The sequence below is a fragment of the Prionailurus bengalensis genome, chromosome D3 (genome assembly GCF_016509475.1).
Source record: "Prionailurus bengalensis isolate Pbe53 chromosome D3, Fcat_Pben_1.1_paternal_pri, whole genome shotgun sequence".
NCBI classification, from domain to species: domain Eukaryota; kingdom Metazoa; phylum Chordata; class Mammalia; order Carnivora; family Felidae; genus Prionailurus; species Prionailurus bengalensis.
The window spans coordinates 76,831,976-76,847,742 of NC_057356.1; the positions used below are offsets into that span (position 1 = coordinate 76,831,976).

Consider the following 15,767-nt stretch of genomic DNA (forward strand, 5'->3'; position numbering starts at 1 on the left):
AAGGACCGACGGCTGCTGCTTCCTGTCTTTGGGAAATGTGTGTTTTGAGGATCCCGCTGCCATGAGAAGCGGCTCCCGTTAACCGCATGCAAGTTCCAGCGCTTCCATCCCCCCCCCCCCCCCCCCCCCCCCCGCACCAAAATGCCACACGGACGGGGCGAACGGCGTTGGCTGTTCCCGCCCCGGTCGCATCTGACCACAGCCCCGGAGAGACCGCGGGCTGCCCGGTCAAGTCTACAGACGAGTGAGAAATAACACATGGCGGTTGTGGTTTTAAGCCCCTGAGTTGCCGGGTGGGTTGTTAGCAGCCGATAACCAAAACGGACAGTGCCTTTAATCGCTAGCCCCCGGGGAATTTAAACTTGGCCCGGGCAGCAGGGCCGCCTCCCGTAGGTGAGCCCGGGAGCGTGGGGTGGCCGTGTGGGGTGGCCGAGTCCCCGGGCAGCTGTTTTCCCGGAAGCCGGAGGGGGTGGCCGCGCACAGGAGGAGCAGGCCACATAGCTCAGGGATACACTTGGTGCGGACAGCTGAAACACAACTGCAGGGGCCCGGAGGAGGAGGGGGAGTGGGGGGTTTGCTCTCAGGAGTGCAATTAGTCAGCTTGAAGGGGAGAGCTAGTTCAAGGAAACGCGTCATACTTTCAGAAGTTGCAGCAGGAGGAGTGTTATTAGCCTGGGCCTGCACGGAGACGCAGGCTAAAATCTGTTAAAATCTGGTTTCATAGGTGAGTAGTGAGGGACTTCTTCCAAATAATAAAGAATGGCTTACTGTGGCATCTTCGTTTTCTTCCGTCTCCAATGCCAGGGGATTTCAGCGTTCGGGAAACGTTCATTTACCATGTTCTGTAGGCCTTTGTAGCTAGAACAGTAAATAAAATGTCTTATGTATAGTAGGTCCTCAGTAAATAGGATCACTTCAGTTTGGACAGTGATTTGATTCATGTTACATGTGATTTAACTAAGCTGACTGTGAAGCAAAATCTGTTGTTCTGTTTAAAATCACAACAGGGGCGCCTGGGTGGCGCAGTCGGTTAAGCGTCCGACTTCAGCCAGGTCACGATCTCGCGGTCCGGGAGTTCGAGCCCCGCGTCAGGTTCTGGGCTGATGGCTCGGAGCCTGGAGCCTGATTCCGATTCTGTGTCTCCCTCTCTCTCTGCCCCTCCCCCGTTCATGCTCTGTCTCTCTCTGTCCCAAAAATAAATAAACGTTGAAAAAAAAAATTTTTTTAAATAAAAAATAAATAAAATAAAGTCACAACAGTGTCCATGGCAAACTATGTCTCCGTACGTTAACTCATTTTCTCCATGTTATGTGATTAACCACCTGCACACACACACACACACACATACACACACACACACGCACACACACGCACTTTTAGACCAGAAAAACATTTTTTTTGACAAGCAAAGGATTTCCTATCTTTTGAGCAATTGGAAACGATCCGCAGCTCAAGTCCTAGATCCTGAGCAGGAAGCTGTGTGTCGTAGGGCAGCTTGATGTTCTGTCTTCATTCTCAGGGAGTCACGGTCTGGCAGCTGAGTCAGGGCCCCGCCCCCAGCCCCCACCACCGCCTGAGTCACCTGCATGCGGTGAGGGCTGCTGCTGATGGCCAGCCTGTCCCTGCAGCCTCAACAACCGTGGGGCCAGACCCCTTACTTGTTAACTGACCCAGACTTGTGGGTCATAGGTATTTGATTTGGAGAAGGACGGGGTGGAGGAGGGCAGGAAGACTGAGCATCACGCACTTGCAACCCTGGCTGTTCGTTAGACTCACCTGGGGGCAGCTGATGGCAGCAGTGACAGAGTCTCAGCTTGTCCGTCCTCTTTCTGGCACTTTCTGGACCAGCACTGGCAGCAACAACTTGTTACTTAAAGTCTTGGGCTTCTTTCCACGCTTCTTATACTAATGTTTTGTTAAAGATTCTTTTTCAAGTCATTGGGAACAAAAACTAACACTGGCTTTAGGTCTAGATTTTGTTGGGAGTCTTAAAAATAGCCCGCTGAAGTGTATTATGTAAATAACGCATGCGATTTAAGGTCCCTTTTCAGCCACTGCCGTGACCCCTGGCCGTTACAGTCTTCTGAGTCCACCTCTGAGTGTGTACAATGATTACACTTGCATTAGAGTCTCTGGGAGGAATAAATGGCATACTTGAAGAGTATAGGCTTTACTGATGTGGCTGATTACGTGACTGATAATAAAATCCTTACTAGAAGATGTCAAGAGTTCCTTTTTTCCCCCAAAAAATGACCCGAGGAGGATTTTAGGCTGATGCAGCTAAGGCAGGCCACATGTTGTCACGAACACAGTGGATCTGAACTGCGCGCACGTCGCCGGCCCTGGGTATATCATTGTCGGAACGTGTCGGGTGTCTGTGGTTAGGAACTTTGATGCAGTCGTGCTAGGGCATTTTCATCCGGTAGACCATGTCCTGCAATTGCTCAAACATTTCTGTGTAGAGGAACTTTGTTTTTTTTTTTTTTTTTCCCTGGAGAGCATTTATTTCTCAGTGCCAGGGTCCAGGCTGGCTGTGCTACCCAAGGCCTGCCAGACATGCAGCCAGGTCAGAAGGGAGAGAATTCATGACAGGTCTGGGTAAGAACCCTTGTTGAGAAGAAAAGGTACTTGGCTTTGGAAGGCGAAGCATGTTAGCCTTGGCTTCTCTGGACCCACTCTGTCCTTGGGGGCTTTGATCCGGACACTCTAATCTGGTGGAAAAGGAATGAAAAAAATGCTTTCCAGCTAGAAGCAACAAATCGAGGATGGTAATTCTGGAAAAATCGCCGAGGTGGCAGCGAAAGGCAAGCTCTAGCCTGAATGTCAGGAGCTCGGTTCCCCGGGGAGGGATGTACGGGGTGTGTGGTTGGAGTGGGTGCTCTGGGGCGGGACTGTGTCCCGTCAGAGGAGGCTGGTAGCAGTGAAAAGGTCGTCGGCCAGGCAACGTGTTAGATCTTGACTTGTAATGTGACCGTTCATCCCTTTCTAGTAGGTGGTGGCCAGATACTAATGGCTGGGTAGGTCCTCGGTTACATTTGTATCTGTGGCCTGCCCTCGAGCGGGTATAAATGAAGTAATTAAGACCTGTGGCTTTCAGACTCTGCTCCCAAGGTTGCTTCTAAGGTTTTGCAAAAATTAACCTGAATTTTATTTTTTATTATCTTTAACCTTGAGCGACTATGAAGATGGGTATCCTACGTTAAAATATATAAAAAGTATAATGATAAAATATCCTAGGAGTATGTTTTATATCTTGAGATTCTGTATGTGCTGTTTGAAATCCATTGGTATGTATATTCTGCTAGCCTATTTTTAACTACTTCTGGGCCACTGTGATATTTTAACTGGTTGGATTAGCTCGGTGGGTTGTGGTCAAAAACTTCCAATTTGTCTAAGCACTCCTGGAGGTCCATGGTCTACTTTGAAAAACCTTAGTCTAAGAAATGTTGCACAGTGCCTCCTAAAAACTGGCAACTTCGGAAATATTGTCTCCCTGGCTTTTACTTTCAGTTGCAGTGTTGTTGGCCTTTTTTTTTTTTTTTTTTTTTAATGACTAAAAAATGTTGAAGTGTGTCTGTAATCCCATGTGGTTCTTTGATAGCATTGAACCTCAGGTAGACCTAAAAAGTTCACAGGCTTTCTTTTCGTTGGAAACCTGTGTATTTCACAACTACCCGCGTATAATGTAGTCAGTTCGGGAGTTTGGGGTCTGACTTCTGACCAAAGCCAATTGAAGATGAGACACTTGGGACGTACCATGGGGCGCCTGGGTGGTTCAGTCCGTTAAGCATCCAACTTTGGCTTAGGTCACGATCTCCCAGTTTGTGAGTTCGAGCTCCGTGCCAGGCTCTGTGCTGACAGCTCAGAGCCTGGAGCCTGCTTCGGATTCTGTGTCTCTCTGCCCGGCCACCACTTACTTGTCTGCACTCACTCGCTCTCTCAAACATAAATAAATAAACATTAAAAATTAAAAAAAATTAAAAAAGGAACTTTGGATGCATCTTAACTCTTTTTCTACATCGTGTCAAGGCCTTGCTCATTCTGCCTCTCCCGTCTTGCCCCCCCCCCCTCCCCGCACTCCCCACCACTGCTGTGGCCAGGTTCCTATCTGGGACAGTAGTTTCCTAACTGGTGAGACTCCTGATCACCTCTAGACTGACTCCTCTCATCCATCTTGCACACTGTAGCCCAGGAGTGTGGTCTTCTGAACTGTAAACATCGGCTCACGTTTTGCTGCAACCCCAGAGTGGCGGTCTCTTATCACTGCAATAAATCTGTTTGCATTTCCCACCTTGTGGGGCATTTCCCACCTTGTGGGGCTCGGCTCCCCTGTCCCCACAGACATCCTCTGGTAGAGCATACTTCTGTCCACCCATATTCCCCCCGGCCTCTCTGCTCAGGATGCCCTCCCTCCCCTTTTGCTCAGTCCCCCACTAACGGGACCCTTGTCCCTTCAGTGTGCCCCACTCCTCCCTCCACCCACCCCGCTGATGTTTGCAAATCTGTCTTCTCTCAAACGAAGTTGAAAATTTTTCAACGTGAAGTTGGAGGTTTTCGGAATGAACTGTTCACGCGGTGACTCTGTATTTGGCTTCTTTCACTCTAAGAAATGTTTGTTAATTTGTAGTTAAGGTGAGGGAGTCCAAGGGGATGCCCGCCCCGGCTGAGAGCTTACAGTCCAAGGGGAGAGGCGGGCAGGACAGCGTGTACCCATCAGAGTAGTGGCCATTCAAAGCCGGAGGAAGATGGGGCTCAAAGCTGTGGATTCTCACAACCGAGGAAAAGCCGACAGGCTGCGGAGGAAGAGAGGTGTGAATGGATCTGGAAGAGCGCACGGGACTTAGACACACGGAGAGGGCGTTCTAGCAAGAGGCGTGGAGACAAAATCGCAGGTGAGTAGGCCAGTGTTGGAAATGAGGTGCTGGGTGAGAGGAGGAAAGACTGGAGAAGGAGGTAGAAGCAAGGATGTGTGGAGATGCTGTTGCCTAGGATGTCGGGATTTGGGGTCGGGGCGAGGGCCCGGGAGGGCATCTGTGCCGTTTGAGGGCGAAGTTTTGGCACCGTTGACCAGGATACTGGACATAGTTGACTGCTTGATGTGACGAGAATTTGCTTTATGTTCTAAATCGGGAGTCGGCCAACTTTTTCTGTAAAGTTGTAGATCGTAAACTTTAAAGTTGCCAGATAGTAAACAGGTCCGGCCTCTACTGAGAGTCTGGTTAGAACAGACCACATCATACACTGTTGATTGTGAAATACACAGATTTTGTTGGAGAGGAAGCCTCTCGGAATTTCTCGGTCTCTGCTCGAAGCGAGGCCAAGTATTGTCCTCAGGATTCCGCCCCGTTCATCACGAAACGTGTTCTGCGAACAGGACTCTTGTTGCAGCTTTGAATCCACACTGTATAGGAGGTGCTGTGGGCATCGCCTTTTAAGTTAGAAAAGGCCTCCTCCACGTGGCCTTTGTGGTGTGCCTCTGTTGACGATGGGGTTTCCCACTTGTTCTCGTGTGTAGCCGAGAGAGAACTGATGGGGTGGGCCTGGCCTGCAGGGCCATGAGCAGGGTACCATGTAGAGAAAAGAGAAGGTATGAGCCGGGCTCCAGGGTTCTTGGGTTTTGTTTTGTTTTGTTTCATGTGTACACAATTAAAAAAAATGTTTAATGTTTATTACTGATTTTTGAGAGAGAGTGCAAGCTGGGGAGGGCAGAGAGAGAGGGAGACACAGAATCCAAAGCAGGCTCCAGGCTCTGAGCTGTCAACACAGAGCCTGACAACGGGGCTCGAACTCTCACGAGCTGTGAGATCATGACCCGAGTCGAAGTTGGATACTTAACCAACTGAGCCCCCCAGGCGCCCCCCAGGCTTCTTGGTTTGATTTGAATAAACAAAGAAAAGCTGGTGGGCACTCCAGAAGCAGGTTGGGTGGGAGGAGTTAGGCAGAAATAGAGGTCTGTGGCGGGTGGGAAGTTGTATAGACTTAACCACTTGGACAGGCTGACTCATGGAGCCTTTCCAGAAAGCTGCTGATGTGTTGTCAGTAGGAAGTTACAGCGGCAGAGGTGGAGGCAGGGGGCGGAGGGAATTGGAAAGGAGGGATGAATCTGAGACATAGTCCTCTTAAGTCATATGAAGTATGTCTTTTCTCTGTATCCACCCAAAATTGATACGTGTTGGTTGTAGAAGAATTCAGAAGGAGGAAAACCAGAATCGCTTGTTCTTGTATCACCCAGAGCCAGTCAGTATTCCTTCTCTGCTACCTACTTGAGAGGCATTTAAAAGATGGAATTTAGGGGCGCCTGGGTGGCTCAGTCGGTTGAGCATCCGATTCTTGATTTCCGCTCGGGTCATTATCCTAGGCTTGTGGGATCGAGCCCTGCTTCAGACTCCTTGCTGAGTGTGGAGTCTGCTTGAGATTCATTCTCTCTCTGTCTCCCTCTGTCTCTAAAAATGATAAAAAATAGACAATGGAACTTAGTGAAAGATTAATAAAAAATGAGTTGCGTCATAATTAACCACTTTCCACTTCTGTGATGCTTTCTAAACTCTGCTGCAGCTTCAATTCTTTTTTTTTTTTCCTTTTTCTTTTCTTTTTCTTTTTTTCTTTTTTTTTTTAATCTGGAAGGAATGAATAGCCCTGAGGAAATGGGAAGGCTTCCAGGGGAATACATTGGTTAGTGTTACCGTGGAGTGCAGAATGTTAAACCCTATGGAGGTGGCTTTTGTTTCCTCTTGTGACTCTGCCTACTTTTCATTATGCTTCTGTCTTAACTTTGACCTCATGGTTCCCTTCTTCAAACATTTCTTTTAATCATTAGGCATTAGGTAATCCTTTCTTCTCCTAGCCCTCCATGCCTGCAGACAGTGCTAAGGTGAGCGGTGTTTCCTGCACAAGTCAACAAAAATTTTCCCTAACCTTCGGAAAATTGTGTTGGAGAATAAAACGCACCACCCCACCCCACCCCTTTGTGACACTACAGTGACCTATTAGAGCAATTTTTAAATTGCTTAAGAAACATAATTTTTAGTGAAAAGGTAAAGTTGATTTTACAATTCCAACAAAATGTCAAAATGAGTAGTAGTATGTAGTTTCTGCTTGTTTATTTTTCCATCTGTTCATGGCATTTCTGACAATAAGGAGTGTCTTCTAGTCTGGTTAAAATTCTGTCCTGTAGCTGGTAAATCCGGTTCTGCCACCACAGAGTAGAGGCAGGAGTTTTTTCTAAAAAGAATTGACTACTTCTCATGATCTTAAGGGAACCATTTATTCATCTGTTTGATTTTAAATGCCACTACAATTTATACTCCCAAGAAATGTAAATGAATGTAATGAATCGCAAAAAAAAAAAAAAAAAAGATCCATAAAATACTCTTTGCAGTGACTGAAATGAAATACAAAGTAAGTCCGTACATTTTGGATAAGATCAATTGATTTAAATAAAAAATTGACACCCACCGAATGGCTAAACGAATGAACGAACGAATTTTGCTTTGTGTGGCTTATCCCTCTGAGCTGACCCGACTGGGGCTTGACGTGTTCAGGTCTCTCGTGGGTTTTGATCCCCGGTTGAGCGTGAATGCTCTCAGGGCCTGGGGCAGAGTGGCTCAGACTGACGTGACATTCTGCCATTAGGCCTGTCACTTTATATGAACGCATGTGACGGACTTCCCTTTCCTGATGACGTAACAGAGAGAAACCCGAGGGAACAGAGCAAGAATTCAACATAGGGAATTCTCATCTGCGTCGCGCTGGGTTGTGCTTCAGAAACAGACAAAATCTTGGTGCATTAGACCACAGAGATTTAGTCCCTTGCTTCGTGACCCACGTCCAGCAATCGTTAGCTGGGGAACAGTGCTCTTTGTGGTCACTGAGTCCCCACAGTGATGACGTTTGCTTCCACCATCACTGCCGTAGGGGAAAGGAACGTCACACGTTGCACGTTGTTCATGAAGGCTTCTGCCCAACTTCCCATTGGAGAAATGAATGTCGGCCATTGCTTAGAAGGAGAAGAAGCGGGATATTTGAGAACAGCCTTTGTGACCATAGCACACCCCATTCATTCATCCACCTTAATGATCATGAGACTTGGGAGCAATAAAAAAAAAAATCCTTCCTCTTAAGGAAGTCCTGGCAGGCGGTCCCCCCCCAACCCCAGACCCCTGCTGATACTACAAACCGTTCACTGGATCCATAAAAAATCCCTTTTGAGAAAGTAGCTTACCTGGCCAATTGTTAGGGGTGGAAGAGCAGTCGAAGTCCTAACCCCAACAGCATAAAAATGTGACCTCATCTGGAAATAGGGCCTTTTTGCAGGCTAAGACGAGGCCATTCAAGTGGGCCCCGAATCAATATGCTTGGTGTCTTTATAAAAAAGGGAAATTGGGACACAAGTAGGGAGAATGTCACGTCAAGGAAGGCAGAGGGCAGGGTGACGGAACAGAAGCTAAGGAACGCCAAAAACAGACTGGCGGCAAACCTCCGGGAGCCGGGGGGCACCGTGGAACCGATGCTCCTTCACGTCTGTCCGCGGGACAAGCCCTGCTGACACGTGGAGGTCAGACTTCCAGCCTCTGTAACTGTGAGACCAGAAGTTTCTGTTGTTGAAGCTTCGCAGGCTGTGATACTTCAACCTTAACAAACTTATCCATGCGTCAGCATACTTTTTAGCATTTTTCCTGGTCCTGGCAAGCACCGCTACTGGGGAAATCAAACCAAGGGCCCCGTCGGGGGAATTCGGGTCCTAGCCAAGATGAAGTCTAACGCTGCTTGCAGAGAAATTCTGTTGGAGTAATCTCCTCGGTTCCCTTCCCCCCACTGCCCCCCACTTCGTCTGGAAGTAGCTTTCAGCAAATGTTTCTCATGTCCCAGCCCTGGACATGAAGGGTAAAACATGTTAGTGTAAACTTAGCATTAGCAAGAAGACGGATTCAGGGACTGGAGGAAAAATCTGAATGATCTGTCTGTATTATATACTGCTGCAGGTGGTTATCCAGGAGAAAATGTTTTGGTGGGGTAAAAAGCCTTGGGGACAGGAGCTGGTTTTACCAGTGATGGGGGAAGGAAGAACTGGACGTGGGTGAAAGTGCTGGCAGCTTCCATCAGTGCTTGGCCCTTGTGGCAACATCTGGTTTTCGGGGCAGGCTGATTTTGCCTCCTCCGTTATTCTCAGGAAAGATGTTTTGCCAAGCACTTAATTTCCTTACTCTGAAAAACTTTTGTGTAATTGATGCTTACAAGTTAAACCACGTGGCTAACCTGTATGTCTGGATATCTTGTTAAGTATACACCTGCTTTTTCACTATTGCCGTAGAGAAGGATGCTCTGGACACCGGCAGGCCTCCCGTCGGCGGAGCTGCAGGTTACACGCAACCAGAGTGGGAGCTGGTGCCTGCCGCATGACTGGGTACCAGGCTGTTCACTTCTAGGTGCTGGTGACCTCTCGTGCTCTTGCATGTGTGTGTTCTCGTGGGGCATTCTTGTGCTTGCTTTCCTCTGTCTGCACACAGCACATCTGCACCCAGTCTGTCCCTGGAATGCATGCTAACCCATCTTTCAGGGTCAGGATCCACGGGATATTAAAAATTCTGAGTAGATGCTTTAAGCAAAGGATTGCTTAATTGGACAGCGCCGGAGAAGGAGGTGCGAAGTGCTTACCAAGCTGTCCCGTTTTCCCCAGATGAAGTTCTCCCCTTCCTCTTGCCTGTGAACACCAGACTTGTGTGTCTTGCTATCATATGCTTCTGGTGCTGGGGCCTCCTGGCTGGTGGTAAAGTGGTTTGTGTCTCCAGTAAATGGATCACGCTGGCGATCACTGGGAAGTCAACTCAGCAGTGAAATGCTGTACCCAGGAGTGTTTTGAAGAACACAAACTCCACGTGAACATGTGTTCTCGATGCCCTTTTGTCCACAGATTGGGTGTGCTGGGAAATTGAACATCTCAAAATGGTAGAATTCTTACTCAAGTCCAGATGCATTCTGATGGTCTGGTAAAACTTGGTATTTATTTCTTTATTTTACTGGGTTTTTTTTTTTTTTAAAGACACTTCATATCTAATTATTTTTGTAGAACCATCATAATAAGTACTTTTTAAAGTTAGTAAACACTTGGGGTGCCTGGGTGGCTCAGTCAGTTAAGTGTTTATGACTTCAGCTCAGGTCATGATCTCACGGTCTTGAGATCGAGCCCCGCATCAGACTCTGCTGACATCTCAGAGCCTGGAGCCTGCTTCGGATTCTGTCTCCCTCTCTCGCTGCTCCTCCCCGACTCATACTCTGTCTGTGTCTCTCAGAAATGAATAAAGGTCAAAAACAAAAAATTTAAGTTCGTAAACACTGTTCTATTGGTTAATCCTTTAACTGTTTTGGAGTTAATGAGTTAAAAGTCAGTAAATTCTGATCTATTTTGTGGATACATGAGCTATCCTGACATTATACGCCACCCAAACTATGCTTTATTTGTTCTAATTAGCTTAATACTTGAGACTTTCTTTATGGCCACCGACGACGTAGAAATACACAGCAAGAGTACTTGTTGAAGATTTTCTTCTCCAGGGGTCAAATACGTGCTACACATTGGTTCATCTTGTGCTGAAAGAGTGGTAATAACAGCAGTTGAACTCATTGGAGGGGAGAGCATTATAGGCAAACATAATTATCTTCCTTTTCACAACTTCATGGGAAAGCATCTCTTGGTTGTAATGTCGCAGAAACTGACTTCCAAGTTTCCGAGATTTAGCAGGCTAAATGATGACCGAAAGAATTCAGTGGGCCACTTCTTTTGACTTTGGGACCTTTTATAGTTTCTCTTGATGGCGAAAAGGAGAATTGATCTGCACATTGGTCTGTGGCTAGGTGGTTTTCAACACGAAAACTTGGGAAGCGCTCTGATGGGCTCTTCCTCATTCTACTGACTCGATCCGGGAATTGTAACATAGTCACTTAGGGCGGGGAAAGTGACAAGGACAATTTAATTCAGGGATTGTAAAATCTCTTTTTAAAAAAAGCTTTTTTTAATGTTTATTTATTTTTGAGAAGGAGAGCAAGGGGGCGGGGGCAGAGAGAGGGAGACACAGAATCCGAAGCAGGCTCCAGGCTCTGAGCTGTGGGCACAGGGCCTGACGCGGGGCTGGAACCCATGAGCAGTGAGATCATGACCTGAGCCAAAGTCGGACACTTAAAACCGACTGAGCCACCTAGGCAACCCTGGAAAATCTCTTTGCTTTGAGAAATAACGGACTTGCTATCCTTTTGTTGTTGGTGGTTTGTTTTTTTTAATCTATTTTGAGAGAGAGGCAGAGAGAGAATCCCAAGCAGGCTCCTCACTGTCAGCACAGAGCCCAATACGTGGAGCTCGAACTCGAGAACCTTGAGATCATGACCTGAGCTGAAATCAAGAGTCGGACACAACTGACTAAGCCACCCAGGTGCCCCCGGACTTGGTATCCTTACACTGGTAACAGATTTCCTCGGGATATCGTAATACCATTTGGAAGTAGATCTCAAACGTCTTCACGTATTTCTTTTTGTACAACATCAGGACTGCCATTGAGCACGAAATCATCCCCTTTGTTGAGGGGGAACGTGTACTTCTGCTCCCTCGTGTCCTTTTCCACGGAGAGGATTATTATGTACCAAGGGTTATGGAATCTTTTTCTCTCCTTTTGCCAGATACCCCTTGGCTTTATCGTGGCCTTGGGTTCCTATTTTTTCTTTGTTCCATTATATAACCAGCGAGTAGAGCCATACCCAAGTAGCACTGTACGTGCCCACAGGTGGAGAGTTTTATTGCAGCTGTAATGAGCAGGTCCTCATGGCGTTCTTACTATTCTATTAATATTCTGCAGCGTTATTATTTAGTTGAAGGAATGGACCCTGTGCTCAGGAAATGGATGTGCTATCTGAACTATCTGAAAAGATAAGGCTTGCATACCAAACCTTAGAAAATCTGTATTCGTTTTTGGAATTCTGCCAAAATTAAAGTCTGTAGGTATGTGTGCGCCTGTGTTGGAAAACAGTGTGTTAAGACCTATCCTGTAAATGTTTTGCCTTAATGATGAGAGTAAATACTGCCCTTGTATCCAATCCCAACCCTCTTGTTTACTTCAAATAAATAAGGAAAAAATATAAGATCCCAGCTCATATTACAGTAAATTACCAGAGCTTTATACAGTTTTCCTGATAGCTGTAAGGTTTGATGATTTGAGGTTTGTGTGTGTGTGTGTGTGTGTGTGTGTGTGTGTGTGTGTGTGTGTTTGAGTTTATTTAGAGAGAGCGCGCACACAAGCAGGGTTTGGCGGGGAGAGAGAATCCCCCTCACAAACTGTGAGGTCATGAGCTAAGCCCAAAGTCAAGAGTCAGACACAACCAACTGAGCCACCCAGGAACCCCTTGATATTTTGAGTTTATACTGATTTCGTGTTTTCCTTTTCCAGTAAGCCTATGAACGTGACTTCACAATCTGATAGTAATAGCGTTTCTTTGTAATGTTTGGTCATAGGCAGAAGTATTTTCAATATTTTCAATTTAAGAGAAGTCATAAGATGGCATGGTCATTTTGGTGAACTCCAATTAACTTTCTTCTGGTTGGAGCCATTGACACATTTCCGTTTTCATTATTACCCACATCACGAAGGAAGGAAGTCTGTAAATGGAAAGAGTGTTGATGAAGATGCCCAGTAACTTTCTGGGTTCCATGCTGGTTCTTTCTGGTCTTTTCTTCACCTCGTTTTTACCCATGGATCCAGCATCACGTCTCTTGATACCTGCTGCCGTGTATTGAAGATAACAGGCAGTAAATACTTGCTGACTGACTGAATGAACAAAATCCGCCTGAGACTCTTAACAGGAAAAGGCAGCCCTTACTCCTATGTCTGTTTCAGGAAAATGGCCTTTTAGATCATCAGGTTTTTCCCTGAATGCCTCAACTTTGCCACATTCTAGGAGTTACTAGAAGTTGTTACTTTTGTTGTCAGAAGAGTTGGGGGTGGGAGGACCTCCTTAGATAAATGATGTTCACTGTTCTAAATTGTTAGGATTGTTGGAAAATATACAAAAATCCACCAGGCAAATTGACATCTTTTGCCTTGTCAATTTCCCTAACATTGGGTTACTTCCCATGCCCTCAGTCTTCTCCTGAGGCCAGGCTCTGATACTGCTCAATTAAGGTAGAAAGAAATCAATCCTGGAGGTGACCTATGGAATCCATACAATAAATAGTCAACTCTCATTCAGTCATACTGGAAGTTTCTAACATCCGTCTAGGAGAAATTTTAGATTAGTCCGGTTAGTAAAATGGACTTTCCCACTCTAAAACACGGATCTTAAAACCTGTCCTCTTGGGGCGCCTGGGTGGCGCAGTCGGTTAAGCGTCCGACTTCAGCCAGGTCACGATCTCGCGGTCCGTGGGTTCGAGCCCCGCGTCGGGCTCTGGGCTGATGGCTCAGAGCCTGGAGCCTGTTTCCGATGCTGTGTCTCCCTCTCTCTCTGCCCCTCCCCCGTTCATGCTCTGTCTCTCTCTGTCCCAAAAATAAATAAACGTTGAAAAAAAAAAAATTAAAAAAAAAAAACAAAAAAAACCTGTCCTCTTGTTTTCGTATGATTTTTTTTCCCCAAAAATCAAACCCTTTTCATTAAGCTCTTTTATGAAAACAGAATGTGGAAATGAACGTAAGTATTAGGTGAGCTGAATTTCTCGCGGCCTGCTTCCTCATTCTTTTCAGCACTTGACCCTATACATCTCATCCAAACAGCCTGTTTAATGAGCTGTTACCTTGATGACACAGTAAATAGAACACTTATTAAGTGCAGTCTCCTCACTTGCGATAAAAACGAACTTCTCGGTAGCTGCACACCCTTCCCAGACCTTCATGTTCTTCAGTACTGATGTGCCATTCAGAAATACCGGAGCGCTTTGCCTGTGGGCACGCTCTCTGACCCATGTGGCGTCCATGTGTTTAAGTCGAGGGTGGGAAAGAATACACGTTTTGATCACGGAAACCTTTATATAGTCAACTCTAAATTATTTTTGCTGATTGAGGTATGTAAGGTGAGCTCTCCAAACATTTGCTGCATGTGTCCCTGCAGAAGTGCTAGGTTCTTTAGAATGTGGGAGACACCTCTCTAGGCAGACTTTGGGGGAACCGTCAGCACCCCAGCAGACATTTGTTTGCCATCTGTGAAACTGTGCCGTCCATCTCTGGAAAAGGAGTTTGACGTGAAGTAGTTCTTAAATAGTTTATGTAAACTACCATGTTATTTTTACTTTCTTTTTACCTATTTGCATTTAATTTAGTCACAGACTTGTGTCTGGGGGGGGGTGTCTTAAAGATAACAAAGGCCTTCTATGAAAATAATAAATTATCTTTATAGAGTTTATATAGAGAGATAAGAGACAGAGGGAGACACAGAATCTGAAGCAGGCTCCAGGCTCTGAGCTGTCAGCACAGAGCCCGACGCAGGGCTCAAGCCCCCGGGCCGTGAGATCATGACCTGAGCCGAAGTCGGATGCCCAACTGACTGAGCCACCCAGGCGCCCCCATAGTTTATATTCTTTATCCTGTTGATAGCGTGGCGTCTAGCAACAGAAAACAAAGTGTTCCCGCATGCGGAGGAGGGAAATCCAAAAACACTCAGGGTTTCACAAAGTTAACAATAGTCCCAGCAGCTCTGGGGTATCGAATTGGTGACTGATCTACAGCACGCAGTAGTGCTAATCGAGACGGGTCCCTTTGAATAAGCGTTCAAATGCTAGCATCGCTGAGGTCCGTGTGACCCGTTGGGGCTGCAGTGATGAAGACGCGAGCTCTTCCTCGTATGCATTTACCTGCATTGGGGGATTCTCATGTATGGGGACCAGTGGAGATTTTCCCAGAAGGCCAGGGATACATGGCTCATTTCATCGTCCTTTGACTGTAATTATATTACGTTTTTACTGGCACGGACTTGGACACACAAGGAATTTGGCTGAAGTTTAATTGGAGAGCTAGGAGAGCTATTCTAAAACGCTTCTTTAACTTTTTTACTGGACCCTTACAGTTTGACATTGTTCAGGTTTAACTTTGTTCTCATTTAAACTTATCTTGTGCAAATGCTGAGGAGCTTAATAAAGGTCTATATGATCAAAAAGGCAGCTCTTAACCCAGCATGAAATTCCATTCTCCTTTATTTCTGTTTGCCCACTGCCAAAGAATTCAGACAACTGCATGCTTGACTTACAGATAAATAGAGGACAAAGCTTTGGTCAGTGATTGTGTTTAAAAGATGGAGCTGAGGGGCGCCTGGGTGGCTCCGTTGGTTGAGCGTCCAACTTTGGCTCAGGTCATGATCTCGCGTTCATGAGTTCGAGCCCCCGGTCGGGCTGTGTGCTGACAGCTCGGAGCCTGGAGCCTGCTTCGGTTTCTGTGGCTCCTTCTCTGTCTCTGCTCCTCCCCCACTCGTTCTCTGTCTCTCTTTCTCTGTCTCAAAAATAGTAAACATCATGTAAAATGAGTTGGCAAGAGGTGAGGAAGCAGAATATACCATTGCTTTTCCAGTGTGTGCTTCCTGATTGTGGGGTCCACAGAGTGGCATTGTGGTAGGCATCCCTGGAGGATGGCATCAGACTGCGGGTGACATTTGTCCTTCTGATCAGGGGTTCCTCTCTGTACTACAGGACATTTCTGAACAAATTAATTAGGTTCTGAGTTTATATAACAGAATCGAAACCCCAGCTCACACTGCTTTTCATGTTCCCAGGCTGCCCACAAATCTTTGATTTTATAAATATTTTT

General features: G+C 46.4%; 1 protein-coding gene across 18 annotated transcripts in view; it reads left to right on the forward strand.

The window, feature by feature from the left end:
* The window catches only part of NEDD4L (NEDD4 like E3 ubiquitin protein ligase), a 345,318-nt gene that overhangs the window by 217,912 nt on the left and 111,639 nt on the right, over window positions 1–15,767 (forward strand). The gene's annotated exons all lie outside the window — the stretch shown is intronic.